The sequence below is a fragment of the Gambusia affinis genome, linkage group LG10, assembly GCF_019740435.1.
Source record: "Gambusia affinis linkage group LG10, SWU_Gaff_1.0, whole genome shotgun sequence".
In the NCBI taxonomy this organism is placed as follows: domain Eukaryota; kingdom Metazoa; phylum Chordata; class Actinopteri; order Cyprinodontiformes; family Poeciliidae; genus Gambusia; species Gambusia affinis.
The window spans coordinates 1,566,288-1,584,740 of NC_057877.1; the positions used below are offsets into that span (position 1 = coordinate 1,566,288).

An 18,453-nucleotide genomic window follows, 5' to 3' on the forward strand; every position below is an offset into this window, starting at 1 on the left:
AAACAAACTGAAACTGCCATAAAGAGTAGAACAACTACAGTAAGAACTTGGCTGACGCTGAGTGATTGGATGTAGTTTGATTTATTTTCTAAATGTGACAGTGATTTTTAAAATATTTTTCGGTGTTTTGTACCAATACAAAAGCAGTCTGAAGTAAAGATAAGAGTAACTGTAAACGCTTAGAATGACACTGACATATTAGCAGTATAACCTTATGTCTGTATGTCATAAAGGTCTGCTTTATTATATAAATGTGAGCAGCAAGTTATATACTATATATATATATATATAGTATATAACTTGCTGCTCACTTGGATTGAAAAGGGTATTTGAACTTTAGCTTGTGGGCATAAATTGTTCACTCAAACCAACTGGGCTCAGTTTGAGAAGAGAGAGAGCATCAGGACCACTAGTGGAGTGTAAAATGTAGATTATACCCCTGTGAAGTGGCTGTCCATCAGAACCTGAGTTCTTCCAGGCAATATGCCAATTAGGACATTACCATACAGACTACCACTGAAATTATACCTACGTCAAGGCTGAAAAGAAATCTTTTCAAAAAGCTGGCAGATGTGGTAACTGTCAGACTCCCAGATGTCTCAGTCAGAGCAGCTGAATAAAAATAATTTTAAAATAGCCTGTAACCATGCATGAAGTTGCTCACCTTGTATGATGATGGGTGGCTATTTTTATAAGCATTTTGACACCTTGACTTCCAGTGTAATTCTCACCATTTAACAAAGTGGATGAAAGACGACAAGCAGTGAGTTTCTTAAATATCAGTTTATGAAATGGTGTAAAAGAAACATTTGTAAGTTATTGTTATACACAACTCATTATGACGTATCATAATGAGTTGTGAATGACACAAAGATTGAGGTTTAAACACCATATTGCCAGCGCTTAAAACTTTTTTTAATGTTGAAATTTGATGGTTAAGGCTGACACTTGATCTATTGTGCTGGCATCTTTCGTCTTTAGAAGAACAATAAAACTATTTTTTTTTACAACCCCTTAAATATTATCTGCATGATCTTATTCACCCAAGAAAGAACCCAATCTGAGCAAATGTCAATTAGTTTTATCCCTTAGCTTCTTGCATCTGTCTGCCAGTCTCCGACATGATCCCACTTTCAGCTGGGAAATGTTTGAGGATTCCTGATTTATGCATCCCATTTCAAGTGACTCCATATTATCCAGATCTAGACTTTGACTCAACCCATAAGTCCTCAGCTAGTTCTTGGTAGATTTACCAGCATGTTTTGGTTTGGTGCAGTTTTTTAACAAATGGTCTCACATTTTTCTTCAGGTAGCCTCTTAAACACAGCAGAATTCATAATAAATGCTGTTGGGCTAATGTGCCACAGGTGTCAGATTACAAGTTAGGATATGACTGGGTCGGTGTGTGCATATCTGCTAAAGTGTGCATTCAAACACCCTGTGGTTTCAAATAGACAAAGTCAGGGCTGCCTTTCTTTAATTATTAAGACTTCATCTCACCTCTTTGATAAATAAAATTCCACTATAATGATGAGATTTCGACAATAACATGCTGTTATTGTAGGTCAACATGCTAGTCCTAGCTGCTATCATTAGGATTTTTTAAAGCTAGTTTTAGCTCTCAGCTAGCTTTACCTTTGACAGAGGCTTTTCATTGTGCACAGAATTTGTAACTGTAGGTTAACATGCTAGTGTAGCTAAGATTATAACATTAGAATTTAGCATTTTAGCTAATTTGAGCTATTTGGGTTTTTTTTTCCCTCTACATGGAGTATGTTACTGAAGATCATCATGGTAGTCCTAGATTAGATGTTATTGTTTAGGGTTAGTTAGGATATTTTAGCTAGCTTTGACTTTTTAGCTCATCTAACCTTATAAGCTGCTACGACTGAACAGTACAGGTTTGAAAGCAATATTTTGCAGCGATTTCTAATAGTCCTTTTTTTTGCATTAACTGAAAAATTTCCCTCCTCTTCAGCAGTTTTTTTTAAAGCATTTTTGTCAGTTTCTTACATTTCTGCAAGTTTTCTGCAATTGACATCAAATTATTCTGCAATTTTCATCAAAAACATTCAGTCTTACAACATTCACACTGCATTTTCACAAGAAATGCATTTTTATTCTAGTTATATTTCATATTTACTTGCATGCCTACTTGCTTCCAGTCGGGATTTAGGTACAGTCTGACTTAAGTCGCAACAACCTACCATAACATAAAATTAAAAAGACAAGCAATAGCCTAATGTTTTTTGTGGGTTTGTAAGGATGAACTGCTGCTGCCAACTTTAAATTCCTCTACATCACGGATGCCTGACTAGCTACAATTTCTATTCTCAGTCCAGTGGAACCTACTGAGCTGGAGATTATGAAGTGACGGTTTAGATTTTTAAGCACCGACTTCATCTGGTTTTAAATCTCAAATAAATATTTGAACATAAATAAAAACAGATGCATCTTATAAAACAACCAGGCAGTCGAGCTAAATCACCCTGTGCTTCAGTGAACTCACATTTTTTAGTGTCACCGTTGAGTGAACATTTCCTCTAGTCAGTGTCAGTCTACATATCGATGGAATTCTGTCTGACTAATGGCTGTAACAGAAGTTGGAGTGAAAATCTTGGGTAGAACATTAATTTTCTAATTTCCCTGTCAGTCTCAATTTTCTCCTTCAGTCTGTCAATAAAGTTGCATTGATACTGCAAAAAGGCCATTTAACACATGGCAGTTGTTAACTGATTATTGACAAAAACTACTTCTATCTAAAGGGAACAAAGCCTTTACAGCTATTAGAGTTAGCTATTTCTACTGCTGAGTTGAATTACTTTTATTCTTTGGACCCAAGTAGTAACAGGGATATTCTGTTGAGTATTATTAATACGTTTTTTGAAAGTCACTTTTTAATGACTTATGGGTCTGCAGTATTGACAGGCAGGGGGGGCAGTCAGTGACATCAGAGAGGAAGCTGTGGAGAACAGCAAGAGGGAAATGTTCATGAAAATGTTCTGGGCCGTTATTTGAGTCCCAATTGGGACTCAAATTATGGAACGTTCCACAGCAGATATGCATATCAATATCTGTATTGGTCTAGTTTAAAAATCAAAACATTTTGAGTCAATTGAGCTGTTGTTCTGGATTGGATCAGAATCAGCTGATACTAAACCACAGGTATCGGAAGTGAAAAAAGTGGCTCGGTGATTCCTTAGACCTCAATTCAAACCACAACCCAGCATCGCTGCTTGATGGTAAAACATCAAACACAAGAAGGTAAAGGTCAATATTCTTACCAGGACGATGATGATGCAGGGCTCAAGGAATCAGGCTGAAGAAGCAGAATCCATTATGGCCAAAGCAATGAGCGAGTAATCCAGGGTCACACACACACGCGAGTTGTGACATTTCTACTGGCAAAATGCAGTCGATAACCTGGCAGAGCAACAGAGCCTGAGACAGGTTTCAGTAGACCAGGGTACAGGTGAAAGCAGGGCAGGGTAATCAGGCACAGCTCCGGTGAATGGAATAAGGCTGATTAGAGATGTGGTATGAAAACATGAGGGAAGAAAAAAGCAGACGGTTGTTACGGCCGGTGGCCTTGTATGTTTCTTTTGTCTCTTTCTTTTCTGCATATCTGCTGTTTTCTAATGAAATTAACTCTACTGGGAACTGGCTGCAGCCCTAATCCTCCTGTGCCACTCCCTGAGGTCTACAGCAGAGCTGATTGGCTCACCAATTATCAGCTCCACCAATCCTTAATGAGGCCTCCCTTTTTAAACCCAAGACTTCCTGGGAGAAGGCACGGCTGATTCTTTACTGAGACAGCTTGCCACTTTGCTGGGTGTTTGACTGTGGTATAGTGCATTGTCTTTGTGTGAACTTTTGTAAATCTTTGTTACCTGTGATAGTCCCTGTGGGGAACTTTGTATGTAAGCTTATAGTAGCCTACTAGAGTTTTGTTGTTTGTTAACCTTAGGTTTTGGTCCTGTTTTGTTTGGTTAAGATCTTTGGTTCTGGTTGTTTTGTGGACCTTGTTTTATTCAGTGTTTTGTTTTTGGTTATCACATGTTAACTTTTGATTGTAGGGGTTTTTTTTTTCTACCTTTTTATTTTGTTAAACCCAAACAATAAATCCCAAACTGATAAACCTTAACATCTAGGTTTCTTTAATGTTACTTCCCCTTCCCCCTGGCTGAGCTGGGTCGTAACAACGGTGCATGACAAGAACAAGAATCATAACATCTTTAATGAAATGATAAATGAATCACCAAAAATGTGGATGCATTTTTTACAGAACCTTTCATACATTTACCAACTTCAATGGAGTTAGCATTTTAGGTTAAACAACATGCTTACTTTGTGTGATTAACTAACTATATTTGGGTGTATGTCATTTTTCCCTCAGTGATTGATGTTACACTGTTTGCACTTTGAGTTCCATTGTTTTCTTTTTTGTTGTTTGTCCAGTGCTTTTTAAGGAAAGGTAACAGTTGACCAAATTTTAGTTATAACATTAAAGTGCTGAGAAACCTTAAAGCTGCATATACTTCCTACAAGATACATTTTTAATAATTAATTTTTATGTATTGGAGAGAATATTTGATCTGAAGTGACTTCAAGATGAGGATTCCATGCAGTCAAACTTAATATTTCTAATATTGCTAAAATAAAACCCTGTGAATTACATTTCACTCTGTACACTTCAAACTTCCAGTTCAAGTCTGACTTTTGTCATCTGCAGAAATGCTCAGATGATTTTGCAGTGAAACGTCAGACTGGGTCAGCCTGATGGTTTGCATACTAAACCATCAGGGGTGGTATATTGGGCTCCTCCCAATCTGGAAAGGAAAAGAGCGGAAGAAGGGGAGCAGGTTCAATTAGCTAGCTTGCCAAAAAGAAAGAGGAAAGAGGAACTTAAAAAAAGAGTGGCAATGCTACAGTGAAGCATCTATAAGAAGAGACAGAGCAGACTGGACTTGTTGAAGGAGCTAAGATCCTTCTAGGTTTTCAGCAAGATGTTGGAGATCTTTCAATCTTTTGTTGAGAGCATTATCTCTTCTGCCGTCATCTGTTGGGGCATTAAACTATCCGGTGGAAACAGCGTTCCCATCGAACTGTTTTTTATGTGACACCGGGCTGATAAGTTTGAGAATAAGGGTTTTTATGAGTTCATGTTTCAAAGTTGACAGTCAACATAAAGTTGTCACGGGGACGTGATAGATACCTAAGCAAAAATGCTTAACATTTATATATTCACACAAATATTGACATGATAAATTATGCAGAATTATAAGAACAAAAAAACAAGACATCATCCCAGACTTCTCTATCAGCAGCAGAGCAGAGGTCCATAACTTTAGTCAGACTTTTTTTTTTTTTTTTTTTGCTTGAACAAAGGCAAGGAAAGGATGATCGGGTATGTGCTCATTTTTGATTGCTGCACAAATTATTACACCGATCACAATTGTGCTTTTGGAACATAATAAGCAAAGCTTATTGAATGGATCCCTGATTACAGCTAAAGCATCGCAGCCTCCTGCTGCTCCGGGCAGAGGTTCACTGTCTTTGCCGGATGTATTGACGTATGAATGCTATTCTCTGTCCCGCACTGAGAAATGAGTTAAGGCTTCCCAGATGGAGAAGAAGCAGAGCTAATTACCCAAATAGTTTGTCAAAATTGCTAGTTCTCATTAGGATTGTGTAAAATAAAAGAATTTGTCACGAGAGAATTATAGGTGATCAGTACGCTCAAGTATGAAGACCCAACCATCTCCGGACAGTTCGCAAAGTTCATGGAATGCGCACAGTACACCCGAGTTTGAGGGGGCCTTTAGAAAAACAAAGTGTCTTCAGTCAGAGGCTTCTTCACATTCCCTGTAATATGGCCACTACAGGAGATCTTTATTGCCAACAGCCATCACCATCTACAATAACTCTTTCAAGAATTTGAATTAATAAGAGTTACAACAACACTTAATTTTTCCTAGAGATCAATAAAGTATTTTTGAATTTGCATTTAATGCAATGATACAGTTGATAATATCAAAGCTACCAATAAACTATTTAGAAAGAAGTCCTCTTGTCAGGCTCTGTCTCAGATGACTGCACAGAAATGGAGTGCGGACCAGAAAGAAGGCATTTGACATTTAAATGCCATTTTGTCAAAATAACTTTATATTTTTTGTTTGTTTTTTATTTCCAAGCCACTTTTCGGCACTTCTGATATAGTTGATTGTGTTGCTATCAACGAGCTGCAAGAACAAGTCAATGTATAAAGACGAAAATACACACTCAGAAAGTCCTTAAAAATCTCTGAAGTGCTAAATTAAGAGGAGGAGCCCACCAGGCCCCTGTGGAGGCTGTGATGCAGCAGGGGTACCACTAGAAGAATGAATGCTATCTGCCGGCTGTTGGTGCTAGTCGTCGCTGCATGAGTTTTCTCTGGCAAGTCTGCATGTTGGATTTATATCTTAACATGACTCTAGGCTTATTTGAAACGTGCATGTGTGCTTCTCTTATTTCTCTGTGCTAAACCCTCAAATAGGTTGAGGAGTGTGTAGAATGTGCTATGCTTCTCTTTCTGTGCCTTCTAAAATCTTTTTTAAAGTGCAGACAAAATGTATAGTTTTTACAAACTACATATTCCTTTTGGGATCATTTCTGTTTGATTTCATTGTGTGTTGTTCATCATGATTAGTGATGGAAACTAATTGAAGTCAAAGGTTCTTCAGGTTTGTGCAGCACTAACAACACTGCATTCTGGCAGTTCAGGTGAAAACAAATATTTATAAAATTCTGTCTGCTTTTCATTAACAACATTAACCTTCATGTTTTTAATATAACAAAACAATAGCACTTTTTGACTATCTGTGACACTTTGCAGAACTCCTCTAAATATTTTTATTCTCAAACATAGGAAATAGAAACATTATGTGCTTTTCTCACAAAATCTTCATTTTTTTCAGGTCTGCAGGCAACAAGAAGGACCTACTGAGGTCATTTGAAGTTTGGCTTTACTTTAGGTACGACCTGAAGTTTTGTCTGTATACCGTGTTGCAAAAATTGGTTCATTCAATTATTGCCACTTCTTTTTGAATAGATTACCATAAAGTTATCAGCTTTATCATAGAATTCACAATAAATAAAGCTTAGTATGTACAATATGCACACAGCACGTCAGATTTTCTACAGAATTTTCAAAAAAATGTAAATTTTCTTCCACAGTCATACAGAACTGTGTATTGGCTGGTTCTCAGTGAACTACACTGAGGCTATGTATATATATATATATATATATATATATATATATATATATATATATATATATATATATATATATATATATATATATATATATATATATATATATATATATATATATATATATATATATATATATATATATATATATATATATATATATATATATAATTTATTTACAGTATTTATTTATTTATTTACATATCTGTTGAAACTGTCACTATATTGTATGGTAGGAGACTGACAAATGGTTAAAAAAATCCAGCTCCTCTACCTTCACCCACGGCTAATTAGAAACAACCAATCACCAATCAGAGTCAGGAGGCAGGTCTTAGGGGTGTCAGTCATGCAAGGTTGATTTTCCTCCTGGTCCTGATTGGTTGTTTTTGGTTGGAGTTTGGTTGTTTTCTTCAGACAGCAGTACAGTAGTCACTCAGGAGGGAGGTGGAGGAGATGGATTTTTTCACAGATCATCTGTCTCATAAACTGTTACAATATGACAGTTTTAACAAATTTGTAAAAAACAGATTTTTTATGAGTCACATACTGCAGCTTTAAAGTTTATGGTTTTAACGTGGCAACAGACCACGTTAAAATTTCGACTGATGACAGTCTAAAGACAGGCTGGGACGTTCTGCAGGCTTTCTAAAATGATTGTTGTTTTTACAGTAGCAGCTGTAAAAACAGGAGTTTATTGGTTACATTTTCCTGTACATACTGTGATTTTTCAATATATTTTGTGACATTTTAATATTTGACATCAATTAATGTATTTTGATAGACTAAAACAGCCTGATTCAATTAAGGTGAAGGTAATTATCAAATGATTTGCTTTGTGTCTTTAGAACCTGGAAGATGTATGCTGTGACAAATTCTTCTGGTCGGCAGGAAATCCTGAAGGACAATGTGAGACCATGAGATTAAGGCATGAGGACTTCGCTATGCACTAGGAGATGATCAGCTTTGACTCAACAGGAGAAAAATGAAGGAGTGGGAGGAGCCTAACTGAGACGTTGTGAGACATAAACGTGCTGTTCATGTGTGAAACCTACCAGTGTTGCTGAATTTAAACAATTTTGTGAAGAACAGAATGAAGGATTGAGTTTAACCAATAAAACAGATACCTAAAGAATGTCTAATACAAATAAATGTATTTCTAAAATTGAGAAAAAAACAATTAGATGCAAATAATCAAACATAAACTTGTAAGATATTAGCTCAGGGACTCTCGACAGCAAAACTTGAACTTTAAGTGACGATGTAAAGCTGAGTGTCCCTTCAATGAGCATTTCAATTTTAATTATGTGTCAAGCAGACACTGAACATGTTCCCATTCCTCACGGTGTCTGTCAGCACCCAGGGGCCGATCCCCTGCTGGAGGGCCTCATTAGATTAGGCTCCCTAGGAGAGCTTCTTCCTCAGCAGAATACAACTTTTCCATCTTCCATATCAAAGTACTTCTTTTCTGCTTTCCATCCTCTGACCTCATCCAACTTATTTGTTTCCAAGACATTACATCATAATGTTGTTAGCATTTTTGGTAATTACATAATCTGACAGTATGATGTATATTATGCATACTGATATGCCGTCAGTCACATTTTCCAACCAGAATTGTGTAGACTGTATCAGTGCAAACCTTCATTAGCGTACCTGGTACAAATTGTTTATTGTTTCCAAAGTATTACTAAAGGCCGTCACAGATCTAACAAGGACCTTATCTAAACAGGCCAAGATTAAATAGTAGCGTTCTTTCAAAGTGCCACAGTATCCTACTCAATCAGTGGCACCCAAACATTTCTCATTAATTGGATCTCTAAATATTCAAATGAGTCTTCATATGTTGATCTGTAATCCATCTAACAATGATCCCAAATCGATGTCTTAAAGACAGCAAGGAGGCCATGCTTTATGCCCCTCTGAATTTAAATCAATTAAGCAAAGAATGGAGAAGCTAAATGACCTGTGTATAGTACATTCGATAAGCCTATAATTACTGCCCACCGATCTCCTGCGCAGTATATTGGCCCATGAATAGGATAAAGGTCAGGATGTAACATTGTGCATCGACTTGGTTTTTACACTAATGGACGTCAATACAGAGTGTGTACTGCCCCTAAATGGCAAAGCAATTTAATTATTTCTCATAAAAAAATATACTCATAATGGAGAACCATTATTATGTTAAGTCATACTGATCAATCTTTAAGTAGATTATTATCACCCAGTTGTATACTTCTTTTCACTGACAACTCTGCAATGATTAATACAGTTATTGAATGAAGTATAAATTTGCACAGCAGCATTTACAGTAACACTACATTTAAAATACATAAATAAATAATTAAAACAACCTAACAGTTAAACTAGTTAATTTGCATGTAATATACAAACATTAAGGTTGGCCTGAAAGCCTTTGTTTTCAGAAAACATCCTTTCATAGATGAATATTTTTGATTATCTGAAATACCTGTTGCAAAGAAAATATTAATTCTATATTTATGTATTTAAAAATTTTAATCCAGCTTAAAATTTCGACTGATGATAGTCTAAAGACAGGCTGGGACGTTCTGCAGGCTTTCTAAAATGATTGTTGGATTGTTGTGTTTTTATCCAGCTGCCACGCAGTGTTTAGGAAATGATCACAGACGATGCAAAAAAACAGCGTTCTCCCATCTGAAGCACACTGCATGTTAGCCTCATCACATCACATCCTGTAAAGGGGTCACACTGCCGGATGAGGTAAGTTTAAAATTTAACCTCTAAAAGAAACTGTGGATGATTTAACAAATGCATACACAGTTCTAACATCCTGTCACTGGCGTTGGGTCATCAGGCTTCACCTACTTGTCACTAAAAGATGTATCATTGTTTTCTGGAACTTCTATATTCTTTTGTTCATTCTGTAAAGGTTTAGAGAAATGTAAAGTAATGTCTAAGTTAATTTTCACTAATTCACAACAAAAGTCATCTCACTTTGGAAAACAGATGAAATTTGTTTTCCAAACATTTAATTTGGTTTTAACTAAAATTAATTAAAATGACATTCATTTTAAGCAATGAATTCCATGCAATTCATTGCAAAATGCACTTTATCACATCATGCCTGTATTTCTGTAACTTTCATTTGATTGAAATTAACCTTTAGTTTAGCTGCCAAGACGTTAAAGTGGTATTAGCAAACGAGAGCAATAGTTTATCATCCACCCTGTTCTGTTTTAAGCCCATTTTAAACGTCTCATAATCGTCTTACGCATTCTTATTTGTCTGAACTGTTTCTCCTTTACTTGCCGCATGTGCCTCTGAATAAGCTGACCTTTGACCCAAAAACACTTTATAAATCCAGAGGAGACTTTTGAACTTTTCACTCCCAGAGCTGCAGCTGCAGGCTCCATCTCTTGATGCTCCATTTCTTGATCTTTTCTCTGTGGTTGTAACCCAGTGTGAGTTCATCATCAGTGTGCTAATCTTTTTCCCTTTGTTTGTACTTGTGTTACTTTCAATTTTCTGTAGCTCCTGTGTGGTAACTCATAGCTATGAGTTACCACAGAATAGGTTTTATAGACCTATTCTTGATTTCTCTATTCTGTTGTTTGGTCAGCTGTTTTGCTTTTCCTGAAGTGCTTCAAAAGTAAAGCAGGATGAAATAGTTTTATGAATAAGATGTATCTTGCAGGTTAACTTAAACTTCTAAAATCCCCTTAACTTATATTCAAACATTTATTTTCATCACGATCCAATTGGGTGTCTCTTCCTGTATTGCAGAATGATATATTTACTCCTTTAAGACTGCTGTGAAAAAAAATTGGCTGCAGAATTCTGAAAAAAGGAAAGAAAAATGTCCCCAAAGTATATTTGACAGTCAAAGTGAAATACTCTGTTCTCCTTATTTTCTCAGTTTGTGTTGTTTCCATCTTTCTAACTATTAGCTGTTCTTCATCTGCCCTGCACAGACCTAAAATGTATCATCAGTCTGTTTCAATTCAGTAACTCCATTTGAAAGATTTAGAGGTTGTTTGTTTGCCGCAGGAAGCAGTTGCTCCTCATTTCCATTCCACTTCTCACTCTGCAGCTTACTTCAGAGCAACTTATCGGCTTTTCTGCTGTGATTGACAGCTCAGAGACACCTTGCGATGACTTCTCTGCCTCTGTCATGTTTCGTCTCTCTCTATCTTCTCTCCTCTTCCTTTTGATGCGCTTTGTCTCTCCAGCCTACATGTAGGCCTTTCTTTAACCTCCCTAGGGACCTCTCTGTCCCCTAGCCTTTGGAGGCTCAAGGAGAACAGTCAATAAAATAAACTGGCTGGATAAGAAAAAATATATTTATATATTTTCTATTTCTCTTTATACTTTCCACCTCCTTCAGGTCTGCCGCAAAGATGCACAGCTGGAGCCCAGACTGATTGACAGCTCCGGGGCTTATTTTGTCAACTCTTTATAAGCAATCATCTCCTGTGACTACTTCTCTTGAGACAGACACACTTTGAAAGCATCAGACCACCACCTTTTTTAAAAGCATCCATTGTTTTAAGTGGCCAAGTGCCTTGAAGCGTTGCTTGTATGTTGGAAGAGATCTAAAGCAAGAAAAATACAAGTGCTTCTGTAAGACTGAAGCCTGGTTCTGGATTGTTAGGAACAATGCTGATGATGCTTTAGAGCTTGCTGCAATGTTTTATTCCTCACAAACTATGATTGGGCTTTTGATGTGGATTGAACCAGTTGTTCTCCTTGATACATTTTATGAGGGCTCCTAAAATATGTGTTCTAAAAATGTTTGGTGTGTGTAAAGAACTTTATTTAAACTGAACTTGGGCAAAGTGCTTTGCGTTAAAAGAATGGTGGGTCACCAGGCTGAGTGTTGTTTATTTGAAATAGGGTTTTTTGTACTCCAGTGACTGTAAAGATGGATTAAGCTTGGTTTATAGCTTAGACTTCACTTATGCACTGTGCATTTTGTTTTAGCTTAGTGCATCTTTGTCTCATTCAGATCTAGACAATAAACCTTATGTCCCCCCAGCTTCCTCTTGAGCAGGGGTCTCAAACTCCAGTCCTCAAGGGCCGCTGTCCTGCAGTTTTTAGATGTGCCACAAGTACAAAACACTGGAATGAAATGGCTTAATTACCTCCTCCTTATGTAGATCAGTTCTCCAGAGTCCTAATAACCTAATTATTCTATTCAGGTGGTGCAACAGAGGCACATCTAAAAGTTGCAGGACTGCAGCCCTCGAGGGCTGGAGTCTGAGACCCCTGCTCTAGAGAATGGCGCCGATGCAAAGTTAAGCAGATATAAGAAACTAACTGATTGATGTCTTGGATGTTTTCTGTCACAAACTCTCAAAATAATACATTGAAGTTTAAAGTAATGTGAGAAAAGGTGAAAAATGTTTTGCAAAATTCCAGATCCTTTCAGAAAATTTCATTTAGCTAATCCATGTCAATCTCTCAACATGAACCAGTCAGTTCCACATAATAAAGCCTTCTGAACCCTATATTACAATATGAATGGAAGAGATGCATCATGTTCCAGCTGATTGCAGGCTCTGACTAACAGCTCTTATTAGAGCAGAAATACTATTTCATGTCTTTCAAATGGTAAAAGATATTCATTGTGTTTTGCCGATGTATCTTATTGTCTTTCATTTTACAAAGGGCATTCCTGACATTTCTATGTTAAGCCAGAAAAAAGCAGTATTCATTTCTTCAGCATTGTAACATTTGAATTCAGCTAGATTTTAATATTGTTGCAAGTTCAAAAGCGTCATTTCTTTCCTTTCAGCTAGAAAGGAGACTTAAAAAGGAATAACTGCCTGGAACATCAGGGTCAACCTGTAACTTTGACAGTCGAAGGAATCTGAACCTTCATATATTTAGAAGCTCAAAAGCTTGCTGTTGTAGATCTCTTCAAGGAATAAATAGTTTCTTTCACCAAATGTGATGAAAAAAATCCCTTTGAACAACAGAAGTATGTGCAAATATAGACAAAGAAGTCTCAAGAGGGAATTTCACGGTAATGACTCACAACTTAAGAGCTCGATTACAAAGCACTGACGGCCATTGCTTCACAATTTCCAACCCTGATGCTTATTTTATTTGTTTGACTTACTTGATTCTGTAGTGGGAGACACTTTATAGGGACATAAGAGGCTGGATCACCTGCAAAAGAATTAAGTGTGTGCTTTTGTTTTGTTGCACCAATATCCACTGCATCATGCAGGTCTGCCTCAGGATTAATGTTTTCATTTTAGCCCTAGACAAAGCTGCATCGACTTTGCTTAAGCACACTCTAAATATGAGATGTCCACTGTGGAACATTAAATGTTCCAGTGAGCAATTGATCTTTGCTTGGGGTCAAAAGCAGTGAAGATTTGAAGATAAAGTAAAATATCTGTCTCACTAAGTCAAATGATGTAGCGAGGCTAAACAGGTTGTCCACAGCCTGTGGGCTTGGTCGTTACAATTCAGTAATTGATGAATTGATATTGCTAAGGACAGACAATAATGATTTTGGCCAGGGGAATACTTTTTTTTTTTTTTCCTAAACCTGTAAATAAACCCAAGCTGATTATGCATTCAGTAAGTAGAGGAAAAAGCACTAAAACACATGAAATACACATACACAACTTCTCTCCAAGATGCAAATGTAACAAAAATAATTTTTCGTTAAGCTACTTTAATGAACAAAACTATGATGCAAATAACACTCAACTACTAATACACTAATACACTCCCACAAGGCGAAACAGTAAAAAACATGCAATAAATAATAAAATGAATAAAGTGATGCAATGTTCAGTATGAACTGCGTATATTAAAAAAGCAGGTTTCTTTTAGAGGAATTTGGAAATGAGGCCAAATGATTTTTCAACGAATAAATGAATACACAAAGAAACACCAACATATGAACTCAAAGAATAATATATAGTAATATCACAGTCTAAAATGAATTAGGACAACACGCCTATGTTCAAACAACCAGTTCATAATGCAAAGCAGATTTAAGGATTTATTTATTTATTTATTTATTTGTTATTGTTTGGACACGTCAAGTTACAATTAAGATGACGGCAATGAAATAAATATGAAACTTTATTTTGAGAAAGTAATGTTTCATTGAATAATTTGCAGAATGAACAATAAACACCGTTTGGATATTTTTTATCAGTCACCACACTGATGGATCTAATTTTATATTTTTGCATACCAAAACAGCATTTTCCCCCTCAGAACATGGTGGCTTAAACGGATATAGCTCTAGAAGCAATAGCTTTAGTAAAATACTGTAGTATTTTACAGTTTTAAAATATCTTTTTTAGTCTGATACATACTGTATGTACCGTAAATAATATTATTTGTTTAGGGCAACAATTTCCTAGTGCTGACCACAACACAGACAGAGGGAAACCGAATACTGACACTGGGAACAATAGCAATAGCCTGAAGTTACACCAGGTAACAGACTGCAAATTTTAAGAAGCAACATGTTTCTGCGCCACGCAGTGAAGTAGGACGTTCCCTTCAAGGTAGCAGGGAGGTGATGTCACATATTCACACTGTGAAACTCTTCCTGCTAAAACTGAAAGTGGGTTAATGCAGTGCATTGTGGGACTATGAGGTCTGGTACCAGTTTCTTTGTTCCAGTAGGTACGTCCTTCATACAAGTTGCACATTCTCACACTGAAAAAGCTTCATTTTGAGTGCATTTATAACATGGGGGAATACTAAACATTAAGAAAGAATTATTTGTACCACACTGCTGATTTCTTTTCTCATGAAAGAGGCCTAAAACAAAGGCAGGCCGCAAGTTTTAAATGAAAAGAACTTTCAGAAACAAACTGAGTCCAAAATAGCTTGAGTGAATGTATGTCTATGGCAGTAAAGAACCAAAGTCTTACAAATAGAGCATGAGAACCCTGTGAAACCAGCAGCATGATGAGAAACAACAGAAGAATTTGTCAATGAACTACTTCTTTTTTTTCCAAGTGAAGCTGGCACAAACTTAATGGTCCATTACTGCCACTGTCTTTGAGGACCAAGATACACCTAAAACAAGCCGAGGTACACACTCAAATACACAAAAAAATAAAAAAGCCATTTGCAGATTTCCTATATCCTGCAGAAAAGATATTTCATTTCCTTTAAGAAGCAAAAGAGTTCTCTAATAAGCAAACCTCTGTAAAGAGTGAGATTTCCTCTACACAAAGCTCCTCATCTCTCTTCTCATCCTGTCTCTGGTTCTTTTCTGTTTCTTACAACTGTTAAGGATTTGTTCCATTGATCCCTTCTGCTGCCATTTCTTCCATAAGCCTGTCTGGTGCGTCCCCGTTATTTTTGAAAGTTTTGTTCAACCAGTGCATGCTCCAACCTCGACATAAAAACAGCTATTTTGCTTTTCTATACTTCCCCTATTCATGCTAACTTTAATATTGGGTTGAAAACAAGAAAATCCCTTCCATTTTATCTTGATTCCATGTGTTGTCAAAGTATATGACATTGTAACATGCATATCCTCTTCATATTAGTTTATAATTTGTTCATTTACTGTTACATGTGGAGTAAATGCACATGTAACATTGAACTGTAAGATTGAACTTAGCTAACCAACCCACACTTAAAATCCTCCTCACTTTAAAAAGCATATTGTGACTCATAAAGTCAGGATGGATCCATACATCCTATATGTACATAAGAAGAGATTTATTTCCTTCTCATGTATGTACAGATATGGACAATGTATACAACTTCTCTCTTCAACTCCCTCACACAATCGGAGTATATAAAATAAACCTCCATACTAACCGCCATATAAAATAATCCTCCTCTTAATAATAAACAAATGAAAACAAAGTTTGTCCTTAGCCCTTAGCCTTTGTAACACACTACTTTTTACCAGACATAATCACACACACACACACCCTATAAGGTTTTGCCCTCATATATTTTTTTTTGTTTCACATCATTCTTGTCTGCACTTTTTTATATGAGCAGTATAATTATGCAGTAAATATAAAATCTCCAACACAGTCACTGTCCAAAGTTTACATATACTCTGACAGAGTTTATGAGTGGTTTGCATGAAAGTGCCATCCCTGGTGATAAAGAGCAGTGCTCTGTGACAGTGTCATATTTATAATGTTTTTTAATAGCAGAGCATGTTGAACTTTACTGCTGTAGATGGTAAACACTGAGAACATTTTCCCATGTAAAAATAATGCTGGACACTTTGATCTCTTGCCATATGTTTTCTGTCACATCACTGTCCAGTATTAAAAAAGTATGAGTTTAAATAAAAGGATGGCTGCTGCATTAATGCAGCAAGGTAGAGAAGCGGTGAGCACTACTGTCTCACAGCATGAAGGATTCCTTAGGGTGGATTTTTTTCCCATAAATAGTCTACCTGAGTAGACTGGTCTTTAAATCTTACAAAAATAATGTATCAGAAATTTCTACTGAAAAAATAATGAGCTAGACTAAAAATGATAAATAGATAAAGATAAAAGGAGGAAGGTGCTATATGGACATTCTAAGAGATGAGGTTATCCTGAGCCAGTGCTGTACTTATGCTGTTCCAGATTCAGGCTGATGGAGGACAAACTGAACACTTTTCCTCACTTTGCTACTTTCTTCTTCTACTGTCCAATTTGAACTATGTGCTGTTATTTCAACTGTTGACTTTGTGTTTTATCTTTTATTTTTCTCCCTATAGAAGCTGGAGCTGATTCCTTCCTGGAGGACGACATCGGCTGAGATATCAAAACGTTCTCTCTCTCCTGCTGTTTACTTTTTACTTGTTTTTAACTTAGAAAGCACTTCTACGTCAGTTCTTCAGCTTCCTATTGTGTCTCTGCTCTGTTCCTTTTGCTCTGTCTCCTCAAACCCCCAGTTGGTGGTGGCAGATGAAGAATCCCTTTCTCAGGTTTCTTCCTGTTAAAGGAGAGTATTTTCACTCCACTGTTGCTACATCCATATTATGTATGAGGGATTGCTCATACATAATACGTAATGTCAACAACACAATGGAAGTGATTGTCTTTTTAAAGTTTCGGTGTCTTATTCACTTTGAATAACAAAAGTGAGCTTTCTGTGCTGCTTAATAACTAGGACCAATTAAAATGTATGTAAGATTGAACTGAAGTGACTTTTTGTAACGCGCGTCAAGATGACATTTGTTGTGCAGTATAAATAAGCTAAACTGAATTAAAAGTATTTGATGTATTATTTGCCACAATTGCAAATTAATTTGCTACAAAACAGAGCAGATGTGTAATAAAAGGATTAGTAGTTTGGCTGCCTCATGAAGCGACCAGCATGTACCTGCAGGGAGTCAGGGCCTTACTGGGTTTTCAGTTGTTAATATTTGAAATTAAAAGAAAACATCAGGTCATTGCAACTGGCATGTTGAAGAGCTTGTTCTCCTAGAATTTTAAATAACGTTTAGCTTTCATGATTACTTCACCCAGTCTCTAGAGCTGAGCAGCTTTAGTCCCTACCAGTAGACCTACCTACAGGATTCCAGTGGGTGTCCATAGGCAAATACAATAGGCTATAGGCTGTCCATAGGCTTTGACTGTTTAAAAAGAGTAACAAAAATACTACTCTATTTACTTTACTACTCTATAACACTTTATTTAAAAATAAATAAATAAATATATATATATATATATATATATATAAATATATATATATATATATATATATATATATATATATATATATATATATATATGTTGAGTGCCCATTATCATAATAATTAAACTCTTTGGGAAAGCAAGCATATCTGCAAGTACTTCAAATCAGAGATAGTACAATTCCATTAATGCAGACACCCTGGCTGTCGGTTCGGTTAAATTAGTTTTACTGTTGACACTTCCAAGTTTCTTCACTTTTAAGAGAGTAAGAATGAACAGGCCAACTGCCAGACCTCATTAAGCTTAGAGGTATTCTGTCAGACAGGCTGGAAGAGGCATCAGATCCTTTCAGATAGAATTTATTTGGTTCAATCATGGCAGGCAGATTGCCCGCAGACATACGATGAAACATGAGAAGTAGGCTTGATTTGATCGTAATGACTGCAAGTTGCTTCTACCTCAAACAGTGTGGTTCTCTAGAAATTATTTGGATAGAAAAAAGACCACTAATGGCTCCCAATCAGCCTGCTTTAGAAAATCTGAACAGATGTATAATTTTCCTTGCTATCAAACAAGC

At 36.4% G+C, this 18,453-nt stretch overlaps 1 long non-coding RNA gene across 1 annotated transcript; it reads left to right on the plus strand.

The window, feature by feature from the left end:
* Positions 1 to 6,926: 6,926 nt before the first annotated feature.
* LOC122838475 lies at positions 6,927 to 17,459 on the plus strand. Its single transcript, XR_006371899.1, has 4 exons — positions 6,927 to 7,013; positions 8,097 to 8,266; positions 9,869 to 9,993; positions 16,955 to 17,459. It is a non-coding gene; the product is annotated as an uncharacterized LOC122838475 (long non-coding RNA).
* The last annotated feature ends 994 nt before the right edge of the window (positions 17,460 to 18,453 follow it).